The sequence below is a fragment of the Manduca sexta genome, chromosome 20 (assembly GCF_014839805.1).
Source record: "Manduca sexta isolate Smith_Timp_Sample1 chromosome 20, JHU_Msex_v1.0, whole genome shotgun sequence".
Classification (NCBI taxonomy): Eukaryota; Metazoa; Arthropoda; class Insecta; order Lepidoptera; family Sphingidae; genus Manduca; species Manduca sexta.
In genome coordinates, this window is record NC_051134.1 from 9701770 (window position 1) to 9721634 (window position 19865).

The following is a 19865-nucleotide window of genomic DNA, read 5'->3' on the forward strand; positions in this document are numbered from 1 at the left end:
AAGGTATTGTCTCCGGGTGATACCCGCAATGTAGTGCCATATTGCTCAGTATTTTAATTTACGACTACTGCGCTGAGATCCTGGGTTCGAATTCCGGATCGGGCCAAAATAATTATAACTGGGTTTTTTGAGCTTGAAAAATACTCAGTCGCAGCTCGGAGTCGATGTGTGTGTGTGTGTGATACCCTCGTGCGTGGTAAAGTACGTAAAACCGTTGGTCCTGCGCCATATCTCTCTCCGGTCATGTCAGATTGCTATCTCACCGAACTATGAGAGTGAAGGAACAGAGTGCACACTGTGTATTGCCCATACACTTGGGCACTATAATACTTTGCGTACTCGGCGGATCTCTGCTACATAGGCCGCCGTGGCCGAAATTCGGTAAGGAAGGAATAAGTTGTTCGACGTTTGTATAGTATTATCACTTCTTAGACAATCACGATGTTAGCAAATCAGGCGACCGGCTTGCCCGTCTCCTCATCCAGATGTATAAAAAATCGCCCTCTGATAAGTTGCACCTCGTCCCGTTGCAAAATCAAAACAACGCGGCAAGTAATTACAAACAAACTTGCTAATTAAAAAGTGTGATTACCTTCACAGAATTAAAGTTAATTAATTTGAAGGAACAACGGTCCACTTCAATTATGAGCGTGGTGCGATTAAAATTTTCAACTTTTGTTTGTGGAGTCATGTTGTGAAGGGTGAACTTTGATCCGATAACCTTTTTGGAAATTAGAGAAAACTGTGGAGTAATCGGATAGACAGGTCGGAAGATTGTGAAATTATCGGAGTACATATATTTATATGATAGGTCATTGTGTACGTACTAATAAATAATATTTGAATTAGTTAACTGATTTATAATGTAAACATTAGGAAAGTAATAAAGTATATTGGCATGAATACGGAATAACATAAATGTCTATCGTTATTGTTTATAGCTATTGCAATAATATTAGTCCGGTACCTAGTTATATGGCGCATCTTGATAAGCATTAATTGCGTACTGTCCGGAGCCCTTATCAAATTGGCGGCAATTTCTCTTAGACTCTGTGAAGACAAAACAATGGTGCAAGTTACGCCATCTATTGCCGATATAAGTAAACTCCATGCCTTCATAAGAAAGGAAATTACAAGAATTACATCATTTTTCTCTGACTTATTTACATAATTATGTAATCAAAAAACATATTTACAATGAATCTAAGTTTAATGTATGAAATTTCGTTCATGTATAATTTTTTTATTAGCGCCATCTATTGTGAAGTAGTGGTACTGATTTTTAGCTTAGTGCGCGACATCTGTCTGTACGATATGAGAACTACATTACTTTGATTTCGTTACTCCATTCGACGCTAGGTGGCGTCCTAATATAGCTGTAAAATGAAATTCTAATTTTTATCGGATAATTTGTTAACTATATTTTCAAAACAATTTATATAGAAGTTAAAATATGGTCTAAACAGAATAATATTCAATTAACTATTTTCGTCACTGTATGGTGTGTTATTCGAACATGATTAATAATTATCAAATATTCTAAATTGTGTTGATAATTACTGAATATTAAAAACTTTGAAAAAAATATATATGGTAATAAAAAAAAAAAGGAAAAATACAACTCCGCCGTGACAGTGTTTGACACTGCCGTGACCAGGATTCGAACCTGGGTTACTACGGCCACAACGTAGGGTCCTAACCACTAGACGATCACGGCTGTCGGAGCAAGTACGAGTAGTGGCGAATTAATCCGCCTATATCTAAACTAAAATGTTTTAAATAATAATATATATATTTTTTTATTTTACTACAGCATTACTTAAAACTTAAACCGACTTTACAACAAGCAAATAAAGTAAAAAATTCCGTCAATGGTATCTATTGGAGTTGAGACAGATAATTGATTGACCAGTTGCTGAATTCTACCATCTCTGGCATGCGAGGGCCCAGCTGGATAGATAATAGGTACCATCGCAATGTATATTTCTGTCACCAAACAACATTATGCAAGCACTCTTCTGTTATAGCTTGAAGTACATAATAGCCAATGTAATTACTAGGCATTAATGCCATGCTATTGTTTATAAGCGATCTTACCATCAGGCGAGCGACACGCTCTGGTCATTCAGTTATAAAACAAAAATATGTAGGTATGTTAATACATACCTACATATTTTTGTTTTATTTTTGTTTTGTATAAGTAATCTTATACAACTAAACTCTGCAATATCAAGTTCTGTAAAACAGAATCAAAACTAAAATGTTCGTGTGCATGTCCCCCTAATTACGCATCAAACGAATAAATCACAAGGCAAGTCTCTCGTGAAACCAGTGCGGATATCGAATGACAGTCCCGTCGCCACTGGACACTGCGCACTGGCCAGTCGACAATGAGGTATTCAAGCACCCCTCGAACGATCGCTCGCCACTCGCGAATGTAACAAGCTGGCTTATTTGCCATACTTGTTCCTTTGAGGACTCGTAAGAAGTGGCATGTGGAATGGAATGGAAATTGTCAATTTTTTCGTTGGGTAACGATGTATCGAATATAATATGAGTTTCGTTAATGTTTTAAATATAACTAGTTATATGTATTTAAAAATGTTTAGAATTTAGATTAATTGAGAAATTTCTTTGATTTTGTTTGTTTTTCCCGTCGGCGACCAGAAACAGATTTTTTTTAATTTTTATGACGTATATAGCATAATTGAACGTCATTATACGTCTTAATATTTTAGGGAGATGAGTGTAGTGTGCACTGCTCTGCAATCCAAATATCTGAGTGTTGCTATAGACAATCATAATGCACGTATTACCTACGCAATATACTTGTCATTTGTGTAAAAATATTCAATACAAAGTCCGAAACGGGCATCCCAATTCCCATCTCATTACCAAACGCCATCACGTCCTTATTCGTCTTGTTTACGTCCTCTAATTCAATATCTCAAACGCGGCGTCATTATCCACATTCAGAGTCGACGTCACACCCGTCCGACGGCTTGTCAACCGACCGCCACTTTGTGAACGCACCTTTATCTACAGTTTGTTATTTGCCCTAAACATGTTACGGTGATTTAAATGACTATTGGTGGGATTTTTGCATTGATTTGAGATCTTGTTTGGGGGAATGTCTTGGAGTTGTTTGTAAGATTGCATGCATGATTTATAAATAGTGATGTAAAAAAGGAGTTAGTCATGATGGGCGAATAAAAAGATTTAAGTTCTACTTTAAATTATACTAGTCAATAGTAATGTACAGTCACAAAAGTAATTGAGTAAAATTTCAAACAGCCTAAACTTTTGTCTCTGCATTAACAATCAACTTTTCTCCAATAAAATGAACTTCAAGGGTTAAAGTACTTTATTTTAGGTGAAGGAAAAATAATATTAGAATTGAAGTTAATGTGTAGAAACGCTTTGAATTTGTTTAGCTCGTTTTGTGGCTGACTGTACGTTTAAATAATTAAGCTGTTTGTCCTCTGGACATACAAATGTTTAGACACTAATCGCATTTCTAATAATATTTTAAAAGCAAAACATTATTTACGATTTATATCCACATCAAAGTCACTAAGGACATCAATAATCACCGAAGAAGCCCCTAATGTTAATTCTAATCTCGTTTTTTCTCGTCAAATGTCGCACATTGTTCGGGAGTGGCAAGTCCCGCGTCAAAATCCTTTCCGCGTCAAATGATGGTTTACTATCGTCAGAATGCATTAGACTCGGTCGTGTCGTCTGCGCTAATCCTTATTGTTGTGTTTACGTTTATTATGTTTACGAAGATTTTTTGTTGTATTGTGTTTTTGACTGGGCCCTTATTCTGTATGATAGTGTAAACGCGTAACGCGGCCGTGTCATGTTATCTTCGAGAAATGTGCGTGGAATGGTATTCTGTAAGCCAAATTTCTATAGTTCTAAACATGATGCGTTGTGTTAAGTGCTTTTTACGCACTGTCAAAATAACGTGCGTGATAGAGAATAAGGCCCCTGGTTTATTTTATTTATAAAAGTATTTTTTAAATACTGAGTTTGTTATGAAATATTTTTAATGTGTATGTTTGCTCTGAATATACTGTGTTCTGCAGATACTCTTTGTGTGACAGGTTAATTTCGTACTCCACGCTGGCTTAGGTTCCACATAGCTTCCAATGCTTTATGAAAAACTTATAAGATGTTTATATTTTGTTTAAAAACGATAGAATTGATGTAAACGTAGCTAAAAGAATAGAAGTACATGCTCTAGGAAAGAAACTACCCACTGTCCGTTCCACTCCCTTTATTGGTAATTTCACTTGGTTCGCAGTACGGTTTAACAGGTCCATTCTGCGGATGAGTTTAAATGAACTACTAACTACAATCTGATCTATATTAATTCTATTAAAACGCTTACAGACTTCCAAAAATAATAAAATACGACTCACCCCACGTAACATTAGAACTGTGTTATACCCTGACAAAACAACACTCTCAAGTCTATTACATTTCACTTTCTTGCACTCACACGTCACACTTTTTTGACTTGACGTGTCTTGACGTCAACTTGCAAATTCACCCATTGTTCCATCAGACCCTTGACAGTTGACAGGACGCGACAGTGGGGTCAACAATAATGCAAACATTAACTTGGAACGTTTGCTTTCTTTGAGAAAGTGCATTATTGTGCGTATCGCTACAATATCTGATGGGGTTAGATCCGATTTTGTTAACATAATAATGGACCTTTATTGGGATTTAATAACATTAGCTATTGTAATTGTGGAAGTATTTAAGAAATATTATGGTCAGTGGATGGTATGCAGATTTTATTCTCAGTTCGTAAGTATAATTTGTCGATAAAATCGAATTTTTACGTTATTATATTTTCACGGGGTTTTAATAAATTTTTTTAGAACGATAAATATAATAAATGTAACGTAAAAGTAAATAAAAAATAGCAAGCCAACAATGTTAGAAACATACAAACAATAAAAACTTAATACACTCGTAACACATTCTACAAACTAGTTTTTACGCATTCATGGGAAAAATATCATGTATTGAAGTGGTTACCATGCGATAAAAAAATGTTTCACTCCAAAAAAAGTAGATTGATACATCAATTCTAACTCAAAAAGTAACAATACACTCCCATTATGATCCAAACAGAATTGTGTTTTATAAAAAAAAAATATTTTGTAAAAAAAAGGATCTTGACATAATGAAATTACGGTAAAAATAACAAAACTAAAAAAACATGAAAACCGTAATAATAAGATATTTTTGCACGTGTGAGAAGATATCGCACCCTTAATTTTTTTCATAGTGTCAACCCCTCAAGACGACGGATTGCAATTTTAAGATGTGTCCATTGGACGAGATTTGCGAAGGGTGGCTCCCGACGTACAGAGGCGTTCCTGGAGGGATGAAATGGGTGTCAGTTTGGAGAACGGGATAATGTATGCAAAACATTTTAATGCGTTTTTAAACGGTTGCAATGACTGGGCGTGTGAATTTTGTTATTGTACGATTTCAATTTGACGTACAGATACGATCTGTCTGTATTCAGTGCAGTAGGGAATAGACATTTATGTGTGTGTGTGTGAATTTTGGAACTGTACACGAAATCATTGCATCACTTTTATTTATGAATTTTGTTTGAATTTAATCATATTCTATTGTGTAATGTTTATTTACTTGATAGAAGAATTAAAAAAATCCAATAAAACAAACTTTATTATACGATAAGTATACGATAGCAAATAAGTATACGATTATAACCTGAATGATATAATTATCGTAAACTGTAATGAATAACGGTAAAACATACACCAATTTTAACGCGTAAACTACGAGTTTTTTAAGAAACTGATACATTTCATTCTGTGATAATATGTTATTATGTGTGATTTAATGGTTTAACATTACGCTAATAAATTCATAATCTCTATTCATTATATAATTTATATTTTTTAACCAACAAAAGCTTTCTTTACACGACAAGATTTATCGTTGAGCAAATAAATCGTCCCTCCACTTAACGATTCAGTACAACGCTAATAAATCTATTAAATCGGAATAGTTGGCGATTTGTAAGCGCTTCGGCGGATTCACGAACCGTGACACCGCATGGTGACAATGGTTAGTGATAAATCATAGACAAAAAAACATCTAATTTCTATACATTCTGAATTGCACGCGCCATTTAACTTACGTTGTTTTGTGATTTTTTTCGTGTATACATGTAAATCGTAGCTAATTTTGAAGATAGAATGAAAAAGGATTTTAAATTGTTGTTGAAAGTTATACTGGAATCGAGACTTTTAATTCAGGAGCATTTGTCTTGAACTCGTCTATTGAAATAATATTTTATATAACTGCTGGTAAATACTTCATGTCAAGTCTATATAAAATGTATTCATATTCATCAAGTTTCGTAAATGCCTGAGAACTGTTGTGCAATCTTTTGAATGACTCTAAAACTGCATGCCAACTGCATAATTTTTTTAGTTACTAGTTGTCAAGACCGCATTGTTATGACAATTTAAATATCTTCATTCAACCTACATATTCCCTGTTACATCTCAAAAGTATAACTGGCAAGCAAAAAACCCTTTGTATTGCATTGCGTTCGTATTGTAAAATTCAAAATGCGAACAATAACCTTGTAGGAGCGTATGCAACGTTGCAATGTCCAACGGTAACAATGGACGTCTCGACAAGTACACTGCATAGAGTGGACGCGGTCCGCGCGAACAGATGTTGGGATTGTAGTCGCGCGGGTGCACCGCACGGTTACTAGGAAACGGGAATAGTCGTGTCGTGTGAACGCACTTCCGTGTTGCATAACCGGTTTATGCGTTATGAATTTAAATTTGGAATTTTAGAATGTGGATTTAATTTTAAAAATTAACCATGTGTAATGTTGAACACCTGGAGTTTTTCTTGATAATTCTGGCTTGTGAGATTAAAATTCATAATATAGATTGGAGGCATTCTGAATAAAATGTCATCTAGTAGCAGCCATATTTAAACTTCTGAAGAAATTCATCCACTGATGCTATTTAACTCATCTTGGTGAGGAAATGACCATGCGTTTAGAATACATGATTTTCTAAATACAGTCGCACACATAATAATTACTCCGCAAGACATGTAGCAATCCAAGCAACTGCAAATGCCCCACTTCCCATTGCATGGTTAGTACATTACGTAGGAATTAATGTCACCTCACGTATTGCCCTTTATGCGCGCTCAGAACCGTGCAGTTACAGAGACCGGAACGCGGATTAAAAATGTACGCGAATTTACTTTGTACGACGCTTTTATTAGCATTCATGATGATAAATAATAAGCAGGACGGATTAAAGACGCTCGCTTCGAATCAGATATGGATGTCGGACTTGGAGACACTCACAGTTGATATATTAGACTGCAGTTTTTACCAAAGCAGGGTAAGTATCAAAATGCTGTTATTCTCATATAAAGAACATACTTCACTGTTATATAAGTCTATCAAAAAAGTAGTTTCTGGTGTGTGAGAATCCGCCTGGGTAGGTACCACCGCAATGTCTATTTCTGCCGCTGAGAAGCAGTGTGTCGTCACTGTTGTGTTCAGGTTTGAAGCATATTCTAGCCAGTGTAACTACTGGATATAATAATACTTAACATCTCATGGCTCAGGATGGCGAGCGCAGTGGAATACCAAACAATACTTTGTAATTCAAGGTGTTGAATGGTGTTTCGTCTGTTTATGGGCGATCGTATCGCTTACCATCATTCTAACTGCAAGTTAGTATAGTCATTCTAAAAAAAAAAAAAAATTCATCGCATCATAAAATTTAATTTTTCATGGTACCACATTACGTAAAGGAAACCTATTTATTCTTCTATTAACAATATTTGTGTTGTAATCCATCTAACAAAATATTTATACTTACTTGATACATATCAAGTTTTGCCATCACATACAACACTTATATTTGTCTCCCTGACCTCCAGCACCCGTTCCTCAAGCCCCAAATTAGAATAGTCACGGCGAGGATTAGCGAGTTAAGTACATTTTAATTGGCGCGCCCCCTGCCACGCCGCGTTAGTTCCGCGTCATTCTTGACACGTCACATGTGTCAAACGTAATAAACCGTGACGTGTCATTATTATTTATGTGTCACTTTTTACACTGAGAACTTTGGTAATTATGTGTGCGGTTTGCGGTCCTTCGAGCCGGATTAATGGTTTGTTTGGATGTTTTAATAGGTGTTTTTCTGTTTGTAAATATTTTGATATGGTAGGTCATTATGAACGGTGCGTTTACCTGGCATAATGATTTTAAACAAGTATTACATACAATAATACATGTAGAAAATTATGCGCATTACTTTAACATAAGAATAATGATTATGATAGATTTGCTTATTTTAAATAATAGTCCTCTGTTTTTCGACATACTATTCGTATTTGTATAGCTATTTTTAATTAAAGCATATTGTGTATTTACCGTCTCAGTAAAATAAAATTATTTTGCATATTTTATCGCGATTTTTTTATAATGTAAAAACCGCGAAATCCGAAAAATAGTTTTATTTCAATGTCTAACGTTGGCGTAAACATAAGAAATCATTACCGTCTCAGTCTTAATATCTAAGTATTTTTTTATATAAGTAAACCAACATAAATCAAATCATCATCACCATCATCATCAGCCCTGTATTATATATACTGTTCCACTGTTGGGTACGGGCTTCGTCTACTACTGAGAGAGATTATGCCTTAGTCCACCACGCTGGCCTAATGCAGCTTGGTAGACTTCACACACCCTCGAAAATTCCTATAGAGAATTTCTCAGGTATGCCAGGTTTCCTCACGATGTTTTCCTTCACCGTTAAAGCAAGCGATAGTTCGCAAAGAATACACACATATTTTTTTTTTAATGTCAGAGGTGAGTGCCCTTGGGATTTGAACCTGAGGCCATTCGCCTCGACAGTCCGTTCCACAACTATCTAGGCTATCGCCGCTTAAAAATAATAATAAATCAAATACATATTGGCAAAAGTAATTGTTTAACCAACCGTACTTTTAAGAGTTACAATAACATCTTTTAGAAACCATTTTATAAATTCAACAGCATTTCATTGCAGAGACAATACATCAATCACTTTCATTAATTCCTCTCCTCGTGTCAAGGTGTGGAATTTTATATCGCAAAAGTTTGCCAACTACGTGCTTTTGGACATCGTTAATCATAATCTTGCAATTCACCTTAACTGTGACGTAAATGGAGCAAACATTGTAAATGATATGGTTTTTTTTTTTTTCTATAATAAAACTTTCAATACGCTGTATCATTAATATTGTGCTTTTTTAATCGCTTTCGATCGAAACTTTGTGTAATTTTAACAGTTATTTTTTCTATTTATTACTTTTGTAATATTTATTGTGCACGATAAATCGTTCAGTCCGCCCCGTGACCATAAAGGTTGCGAAGTTTCAAAACGTCGGGAGAAAATTATAATATAAAACCGCGATAAAATCCACAAAAAAGTTTTATTTTAATGTCCCGTATACGTAAGTAATCATTATAATAATAACTAGCTTCCGCCCGCAGCTTCGCCCGCGTGGATTTCGGACTTCAAAAATGGAGCCGGTCGCGAACGTTCAAGAATGTTCGTTTTACGAAGCTACTCGCTAGGTGATTCGCTAGCCTCTAGGTGCCAAGCAAGCCGCCTGCCTGTGCGTTCGCGACCTTATATATATACAAAAATAATCTTTATAGCATGATTCAGTATTCACGCATGATGGCTTATTATTAGCGTATTTCATGTATAACTTTGGTGTTTCTATACCGATTTCTATGATTCTTTTTATGGAATATTTAGTAATGTCAACTTTTTTAATTAGGGATGACTGAGAGTGTTATAAACGTAAGAGTAGACAAATATAATGAGAAAGCTTCGAACTGCTAAGCTATCGGGAGTTACACGTGTTATTGTGAGTCAACCATAAAAGATAGACATATGCTGTCGTGGGATATTTTTACATAATTTTAAGGAGAACATTTCCGTCATACATGATTTCTGTGTAGCTTTAACCATTAAGGTTGCACACGGGACGGAAGCTTAAAAAATGGAGTAACTTCTCCCGTTTTCCCAACATTTCCCTTCACTGCTCTGCTCCTAATAATTGTAGCGTGATGAAAAGTATACTGTAACCAGCACAGGAGTATGACAAATAATTGTACCAAGTTTCGTTAAAATCCGTCGAGTAGTTTTTGTTTCTATAACGGTTATACAGACAGACAGACAGACAGACAAACATTTTACTAATTGCATTTTTGGCATCAGTATCGATCCCTAATCACCCCCTAATAGTTATTTTGGAAATATATTTCATGTACAGAATTGACCTCTCTACAGATTTATTATAAGTATAGATATAGATATAGAAAATATATTTCATGTACAGAATTGACCTCTCTACAGATTTATTATAAGTATAGATAGATAATAATATCAGCCCTGTATTATATACTTGCCCACTACTGAGCACGGGCCTCCTCTACTACTGAGAGCGATTAGGCCTTAGTGCACCACGCTGGCCTAGTGCGGGTTGATAGACTTCACGTAGTAATCATTATGGTATAAAACATTTTAAAACATCTACGGCGCATTAAAGAACTAAAGGTTTGATTTTACTATCGGGAGATTAAGTTTGTGCAATCTGCAAATATTTACTCCTGCGTGATCTTCGATCAACAAACAGCTTCAATTCAAAAAACACGCTCGATTTGCTGCAGATTGGTTTTTGTGACGGCAGATTACCCTCTATTACACTAGACGGAGGAAATTCCATTACAAACAGTGAGTTTACTTCTAGATACGTTTTAGGATATCCCACGTCTATGGACGTCTACGGATGGAACGTATGTTTTTCCACTACTAACATAAGTGTAACAATTTAAAATCCCAGCGGTGCGTACTTATACCTTAGTTAAGGGTAATCATTCAAGCGCGCTAAATCAGTTTGTGTGCCGCCCTACGGTGCGATGCAACGCGGCGGCGCGGCGGCAATATGACGACGCCTCTCGACGTTGCGTGCCCTGTCCGATATCGTACGGTTTATATTGATTTTATAATTAATTTACAGCAGTGGACAGCCTGTGGGGTTGTATCGATTTGTTGATTGAGTGCAGTTTGTTTAGAATTATTAGGTTATCTTTATGTAATGAACTGGGGTTAGGCAAGCTATTTTTGACGGTTTATAGCAACTATAGCTACAAAGTATGTAATTACAATAGCCGTTGCAAAATTTCAGTATATCGAGCGTATTAAGGCCCGAGTTATGCTTAATAATTTACAGCTGTGAAAGGTTTTCCAAACAACTTGATCCTCTTGACGTTTAGTAGTGCATTTTTTTTAGCTTCATGCGAGAGTCATTATGATTACTACGAGATCCGAGGGACGACACGTCGTGCTTTTACATATTTATTTCGGATTGCTGTAAATTACAGTTTCCATTTACGACGTCCCTCTAAATCAACTACACAGCCCCCAATTCTTTCATAATCACATTACCACACCGTCCCGCCATTCAATATTAATACATATTGAAAATAAATCACATTTTCATCGTGGTGCCCAGTGGGTCGAGTAACTATCCCTCCCAGCCTCCCCCGCCCCGCCGCGCGCTGCCTCGAGGGATGCAGTGCATCCTGCAAGCATTCGGGATCGTTGCCGACGCTATGCCTATCGATTTTATCCCCGACCCTCGCTCGCGGCTCATTCGCCTAATGCAAAAATAATACAAATAGAATATAATATGGCGGTTTAGTCCTAGACGTGATGTCACGTTTACCTTATTAGAAAATGCATATTGACCTTATTATTTAATATACTTAGAGATTATGTAAAGGTATTTAAGACAAATTGTAACTTTTAAAGTTAAATAAGTTAAACAAAAAAATGTTTTTCCGAACGTGATTATACGTTGGCTTAGAGGAAAGCAATAACTTATATAAATTATGTTTATAAACACAATAAAAATTTTCTGAAACGTTAAAGATAAAAGAGAAAATAAAACGTGTGTTTGTTTCTACAATTTTATGAACACTTTAACTTCATTTGCTTTTTATTATGTAGCGAAGAATTTATTGCATTCAACACAGTTATTACTATAGAAATGATGCAACTGTTTTTATGGAAACATTGGAATTGAAATTTTATTAGACATTATGTTGATTGTATCTATCACGCGCATGCCATTTTCTATCAAGGTTCAGCCAGAAACGCAATTAATGCACCCACGTTGTACCGAGCTATAATAATATAAAATAATGTAAGAATACATGGTACATGCTTCAGAATCGTTCATAAGAAGGTGTATGAAGTCTGCGAACTCGCATTAGGCCATCATGGTGAACTAAGGCCCAGTGGCGAAGGGTAAAATATTCCGAAAGGAACCCGACACAACATATAAGTACACCATATCCATGAATGTCTGGAAATCGTTCTAATGATAATTAGATTCTACATATATTCTACATAAAGGGAATGGGGTAGGAATCGCTTTACATGGACCCATCGCCACTAAAAAGCCTAAACCGCTCAATAATGCAGAAGGTCCATGCCTGGCATCTAGACAGTATAAAACACAGAGATTGTATTACATTCCTTTAATAGACTATGAGGAATTTGTATTTCAGTTCCAAATCCGGATTCAATGCTATTGTTTTTTATTCCAAACTGAATGACGGGTCTACCCGAAGATTTTAAGCGACATAACCCCCCATAAACATTAGCATGTCAAAAGATAATTTGCTATACAACTTTATTGAAAACTAGCTTCAAACTGCGACTCCGCCTGTGTTATCTAGATTTCTGGGATAAAAAGCATCCTATAGCAATCAGGAGTAATGTAGCTACCTATTAGTAAATAAAAAAATTAAAATCAGTTTTAGTAGTTCTTGCGCTCAGTGCGTTCAAAAATACAAACTCTTCAGGCTTTATATATTTAAATTATTTAATATGGTAATTTATTCTTTAGCATTTCTTCAGCCGTCTTCGTAAATTTTACCAACTGTTTACTTTTTTATCTACTTGAAGTATCTCGTTTCTATGCAGCGCGTCGTTATCCACTGTTCAGTATATTTTTATTCTAACTCATAAATCATTCAAATAACCCTTCAGGATATTTTTATACCCGCTGTTGGCTGTGCAAATATGATGACCATTAACCATGACGCCAGGTACGAGACGCGAGCGTAATGTATCTTAATGTAATATTATTTTTAATGTTTTTATTTATTTATTTATTATCATATTATTATTATTATGTTACCAGCTTTTGTCAGTGGATATGCTCGCGAAAAGATCCTTTTAAAGTTAATTGTCTCTCCAATTTTACGGGAGAAAAAATTACTTAAGTGAGAATTCAGTGCTCGGTTTTTCTGCGTGCAAATTTTGTCCAATTCGATTCAGCAGTTTAGTCGTGTTATAACATATTTCATCATCATCCAAAAGTAAAGTCCACTGCTGAACATAGGCCTCTCCCAAAGATTTCCAGACGGACCTGTCGTAAGCGGCCTGCATCCAACGTGTTCCTGCGACGATATAATAATAACATATTTATAATATGTATATTAGATGCCCCAAATTGCTCCGACTGTGTAGTTAAAGAAGACGTACATCATGATTTGTTGGAGTGCGTGCGGTGTAGACCTCATACTGTAGGTTTCAATGTGGGCATTAAAAATTGTTTGTTGTCGGTTTCTGCGTCAGAAGGGGCTAGGGTTTTATTAAACAAATATTTTGAAATCGTGACAGAGCGACATGTACGTGAAATAACGACCAAGCTCCTTAAACAAATAATAGTAGGTAGTTAGAAAGATTAGTATCAGCGATAGCCTAGTTGGTTGTGGAACAGACGGGCGAAACCAATGTCCGCAGGTTGAAAACCCAAGGGCACACACGTCAGAGTTTTCTAAAATCATGTGTGTATTATTTGAGAATAATCGCTTGCTTTAACAGTGAAGGAAAACATCATCAGGAAACCTGCGTACCTGAGAAGTTCAGTATGAGAATTTTGAGGGCGCGTGAAATCTAACAATCAGCACTAGGCCAGCGTGGTGGACTAAGACCCAATACCTCTCAGTAGAGGATGCTCGTGCCCAGCAGTTGGACAGCATGTATATAATACAGGGCTGATATTATATTATTAGTAAGGTAGTTAGAAAAACTGCTTTACCCTATCATTATATAACTGACGGTGAATGTCTTTAACGCTCAGTATTTTTCTACTAATAAGCAATTATTTTTATGATACTATCCATTGACTGAATAGATTATATTTGTGTTCTAGACACGTTTATTATGGACCGATTGTGAATGCCAATTGCGGAAGGTGACGCAATTGTGCCCGCAGTCCCAGAATGAACGATGACCGATATTTCTTTTAGCATATTGAAGGTACCTATACATTCTTTTTTACAAGTGAATCCTTAAGTAGTAGGGGTTACTACTGCCTATAAGCAATATGGTTACCTACTTTGAATAACTTGGGTCTGTATGGCTTTGCATTGCGATATATTTGAGATATCAGATGTTAAGTTTCGTCTATGTAATCTCATCTCTCTGTAATTATAGTGGTTATAATGTCCTCCTCACGAGAGCACAGCATTTATTGTTGATATAAAAATTGGTAGAAAGATAGTCCATTATTTTAAAGTTATCATTTAAGTAATCTTCGCCTGCGGCTCCGTTCGCGTAGAAGTTTTTTCAGGATAAATATTTTCTTGGGATAAAAAGTAGCCTATAAGTAGCAAAAGTAGTAGTAAAAAAAAAGTAGCCTATATAGTAGGTACTGAAGAATAATGAGGCTTCCTATCAGTGAAAAAATAAAAAATCTCTTTAGTAGTTCCCGAGGTTTGCGCGTCAAACAAACAAACTCTTCAGCATTCTATGTTAGTATAGACAAGAACTGTAAGCCTTCAATATTAAAAACTGTGTTTAATTTTACTTGACAAAGCTTAGCAACAAGAAACGAGCAAACTGCTAACTATTTACGCGTAGCTACTAACGTTCTGTAGCTAGCGCGTTGAATAAAGAAAATTTTCCGCTCGCCGACCGACCTTTAAGAGGGAGAGTAGATGAGGCGCGTGCACTCTGAGGGGGCTTGGGGAGTGATCCTTGTTTCAGGGGCCAGTTGGTTTGGCCTCAGTTTTTTATTGGTTCGAATGACGATACGAGCTTGCCGTTCGCATGATGGTAAGCGATACAACCGCCTATTTGACGCTGTTTAACAAAACATCTCTGATACCAACCAACGCAGCTCCAGATAATTATAATTATTATTATATCATACAATTATATACTTTTTATACTAATAAAATTCACGGAAAAACACTAAAACATTTTTCATTAAATTTGTTACGAAGTCCTAAACTCCGAGTAAAGACAAAACCTCAGCCAATATTATAAGGAACCCGAGCAACGACAGCATCACATTTGTATATGCGTCAAGGAGTGCATCTCATCCCGCTTTGTAAAGAGGGTAATTCCCTCAGTAACGTGGGGTGCAACTATAATGATGTCATTATATCGCCGCCATGCCATGTCGCCTCGTATTGATTAGACATGATGGAAGGCCCCGTTGTCCGTGCGTTTCGCTATAAATCATGACTATGGCGTTATTTATGAGTTTTCTTGTATATTTTTTTATATAAAGGTTGATTGGATGTTGTTCTCGATGGATGCTGGATTATGAGTGATCTTTGTGGTATAGGCATGTTTAGATGTACTAAGCTCTTGATGGAACAGACGGATTTGTAATATGACATTATAATTATTCGGTGCTAGATTGAGTTGTATAAGAGATGTTTTGTCAAACAGTGTCGAAATAAGATGTAAGCTCTTTATTTTTTTGTAAACTTATTTTTATTAATCGAAGACATGTGTATTTTGAATATTAATATTTAAGTTTATATATTTATATTGTATTTGTTTATTATGTTTATTGAGTATGTTCGTGTAGTTATACTTTTGTTTTTATGCTATATTATTTTGGTATATTTTTTTTTCACATTCAATTTTTTTTACCTGTATTTTTTCATTTTGTGTCACTCTAAGTGTGATTGGGGGAGAATGCCTTAGGCATCAAGTCCACTTTTATACATTTAGATGTAGAAAGTGTGTAAATAAATAAATAAAACAATATGTGGCTTTTATTTCAATAATAATATAAAATTTTATTCATTTTACATTTATAATGTGGGGTACTTTTGACATCTCTGAACTCTAGATTTAACCAGTGGCAGGTTCGTAGCCTATAATTACGCCGTGTCTCCGCTCGTATGTTCAACGCTAACCACACCCTGCGACCTGTCATTTCGCGCAATGTCCAATGTTACGGTGAAACTACTTAATTGTACACGAACGGGGAACTTTCCTTCATGCCACCGTCACAGTATAGGCATAGCGCCCGTCCAGGAGCGGAAATGATCGATTGACTTTCACTGCAAACTGTTTTTTGTTATGATAGAGGTTTAATAAGTAAATATTATATAATATATTAAATGTGGATTTTGAAGGCCCTTTTTAACAGATACTTATTTTAAAAAATTTTTTTTTAAGAAAGCATCGACTTAGCGACATTTTAATTTATATACATTTGAACTAGGTTCAAAAAACATGGAAAAACGTGCTAACTTCAAATATGTATAAACTCTATAATGTAAAGAATGCAATACAAAAACCTGTATACCTAAGCATAAAAAAAACCTTTACGCTCAATCAGTAATAAAATATATAAATTAATCAAGAATACGAAATACGCACGGCGATAAGTAGTTGCTTCAGTTGCGCCTCTGCCTACGTTTTCGGGGATAAAAGGCGTGAGTGTGTGCATATGTAATTAATTATACTATCCGTATTTTATTTAATACTTATAATATATGTATATAAAGTCGCATACAACACAATTGAATTGTAAATAAATACACTTTCACTTAATGTTAAACGGATAATTCGTACACAGCGGAATTGAGGAAATGAATGAATTTTAATAATCAATTGGTGGTAATGAATACGTTAAAATAAATTCAGTCAACCGAGTTGTGACATCTGGCCTTTATGTGCGGGTCCAAGTTGTGATACGTAGCGATTATAATTAACTTGATTATTTTAATAATATTTTATTTATTGTTGACGATAAGGGAGCTTAATGATGGCGGAACCGCATTCGCACACAAGTTACTGCAAAATCATCTTAACATTTTACTGGCATTAAAATTAAGTCCCCTACACATTTTTGAATACTAAAAATAAATTAAAAGTACAAGACAAAACTATTGTAATGATTAGGATGAACTGATTCTGTTAAAACTGTACATGTATTTTGTCAAATTTTAAAGACATTTTTCCTGGATTATAACTAAACTTATTATCGCCTACAGAGCTGATATGTCTCCAGAGCTTCATGTTTTTGCTATCAGAATTTATATAAGAAGTTATTGGCACGAAAGGGACAAAACGAGACTCATGAATTATGATTGAGTTCATTAGAGCTTCTTATCAGACCAATGAGGGTATTCAAATTTGTAAATTAACATTTAAAGCCGTTAATAAAAATTATATATATTTGTCCCTAACTCAACACTTAAAACAAGCCCAAATATTAACCTCATGGCATTCCTCAGTTCCGTGAGGCCGGTGCCGTGAAAATTGTCACGCATTCGGCCAGTCGTCGGCGCGGCGGTGAACGAAACTATCGGCCCTTATACTGAATTATCATGGCTAATTCTATGCGATAATGTCTCGTGATTTTTATTATAATGTATCCGGTGTGTGGGTATAGTAGGAGCCGTGGTTAAGACACTTTTTTATTGCTTTGAATGACGAGACGAGCTTACCGTTCGCCTGATGGAAAGCTATACAACCGCTTATAAACAGTAGAATTTTACCACCTTAAATTACAAAGTATTTTTTGGTATTCCACTGCGCCCGCCATTCTGTAACATGAGATAATAAGTCTTATTATGTCCAGTAGTTACACCAGCTACAATGTTCTTAAAACGAGAACACAACAGTGACTACTGACTACACACTGCTGCTTGGCAGAATTAGACGTTGCCGTGGTACCTACCCAGGCGGACTCTTACATATAGGAGACCTAACATCAGTAAAACAATCGTTAACGCTAATAGTAAACAAAAATATGGGAGGGAATGATATTTCATTCTAAAGACTAATCGCTAGAATATGATGATTTTTTATTACTAAATTATGAAACATACTTAACTGTTAATATACCAAAAGTTAGAGCTAAGGTTTGCTAATAAAGTGTTCACCGCATTCAAGTGATGTTTCGAGAAGTTTCTAGAGGTAAACTGCATCAGGGTGCCTATGCCGAAAATGGAAACGAATAAAATTCGACACGGAGGAAATAATTGCAGTCGGTTCGTGGAGCTAAACTAGCGAGTAACTGGTTTGTTTACTTATAACTTATTTAAAAACATAATTCTTACGCCATTCATAAAATTAAATATAATTTAATGGAAATAACTATGTCATTGGAATGGGTTTTTTGTCCGATTCACTTACTTTTACGAAACAAAACAAATATGATAACAGTTTCCAATAATAATAATTCAATGCTGTTTTTAATGTCGTTTTTATTGTTAATTATATTAAAAATATTTTTGTGGTTGTTTAATGCTTACCACACTCTGTGTCAACGAACTTCGTTATATCGTAGCGCGATTCGATATAACCACCGTCAACCCATCAAAATTTCATAACTGCCACGTCTATTAGTTGCGAAGCTTATTAACGGTAAGCAGGCATACTTCTGAGAAGTTACAAACTTCGTCTAGTCTAGCTTCATGAGACATGTTTATAACTTAATATAATACCGAATTATACTTCACTGATAGTAATTGGATACTCGTAGAGTTTTGCTAGTGGTAGGATATATTTTATATCCGCCCGGATAGCTACTAACGTACACAAAATTTTAAAACCCGCTATAGTGACCCACGTAAGTGTGCCGCATTCTGGGATCAGCCTGTGCCTTTTCAGCTCCAACAGGCCGACATAATTGTGTCGACCGCCGAGGGGTAATCATCTTTCGTCAGTCGACATTCTATTAGATCTAAGTCTACTCACCATCAGGTGCAATAGAGTCACTTTTTCGTGCACATATACAAAAAAAAACTAAATACCCCCACATATTTAATGACCACAACTTTATACATTCAATTATTCTAACTTGAACCGATTAAGCGTTAATTTTTTACTTCCATGTGACATGCAGGAAGCATAGAGTAAAAATACGAGGGCAGTTTAGGGTCATTGATAAGGGAAACGATAGTCAGCACGTGAAATGCATATTAATTTTTGTTTTCGTGATTTAAGCTGTCATGTGTTTTTTTTTTTGATAAATGTTATTTTTGCATAATGATTTCTTATTGTGAAATGTTATTTTTTTTTTGTTTTTTTTTTTTATTCTGTTATCGTAAAGGGACTGTACTCTACCTGACGGTAAGCGCGATGCCGTCCAGATAATATATCGAATGGCAACGGATGGCTATCTCATGCTATGCGATACAATTGTGCTGGCCTGCTAAGATGCTTCTTTAGGCTACGGCGGAAGGATCCTGGATATAGGAAGGAGGGGGAACACGCGCCCAGACAAACTATTTAAAAGCTTGATGGTAGGAAAGAGTTGGCGAACCTATGAGCTAGGGCCAAAATATAAACGGGAATGTGTGCCAACGTTTGTATTTCGAAGTTCTTAATGATATTGGTTCTGTTTGTAGGATTCTTGCCACTTATAGCAACCAAGTAACGTGCTTGTTTCATCACCGAGTATCTCAACTCGAACGGCTCTACCTG

General features: G+C 35.6%; 1 protein-coding gene and 1 non-coding gene across 2 annotated transcripts in view; one reads left to right on the forward strand and one right to left on the reverse strand.

The window, feature by feature from the left end:
• LOC115440662 (centaurin-gamma-1A) overlaps window positions 1–19865 on the forward strand; it is a 347905-nt gene that overhangs the window by 200509 nt on the left and 127531 nt on the right. The gene's annotated exons all lie outside the window — the stretch shown is intronic.
• Window positions 1646–1717, reverse strand: Trnah-gug. The gene has a single exon. It is a non-coding gene; the product is annotated as a tRNA-His (tRNA).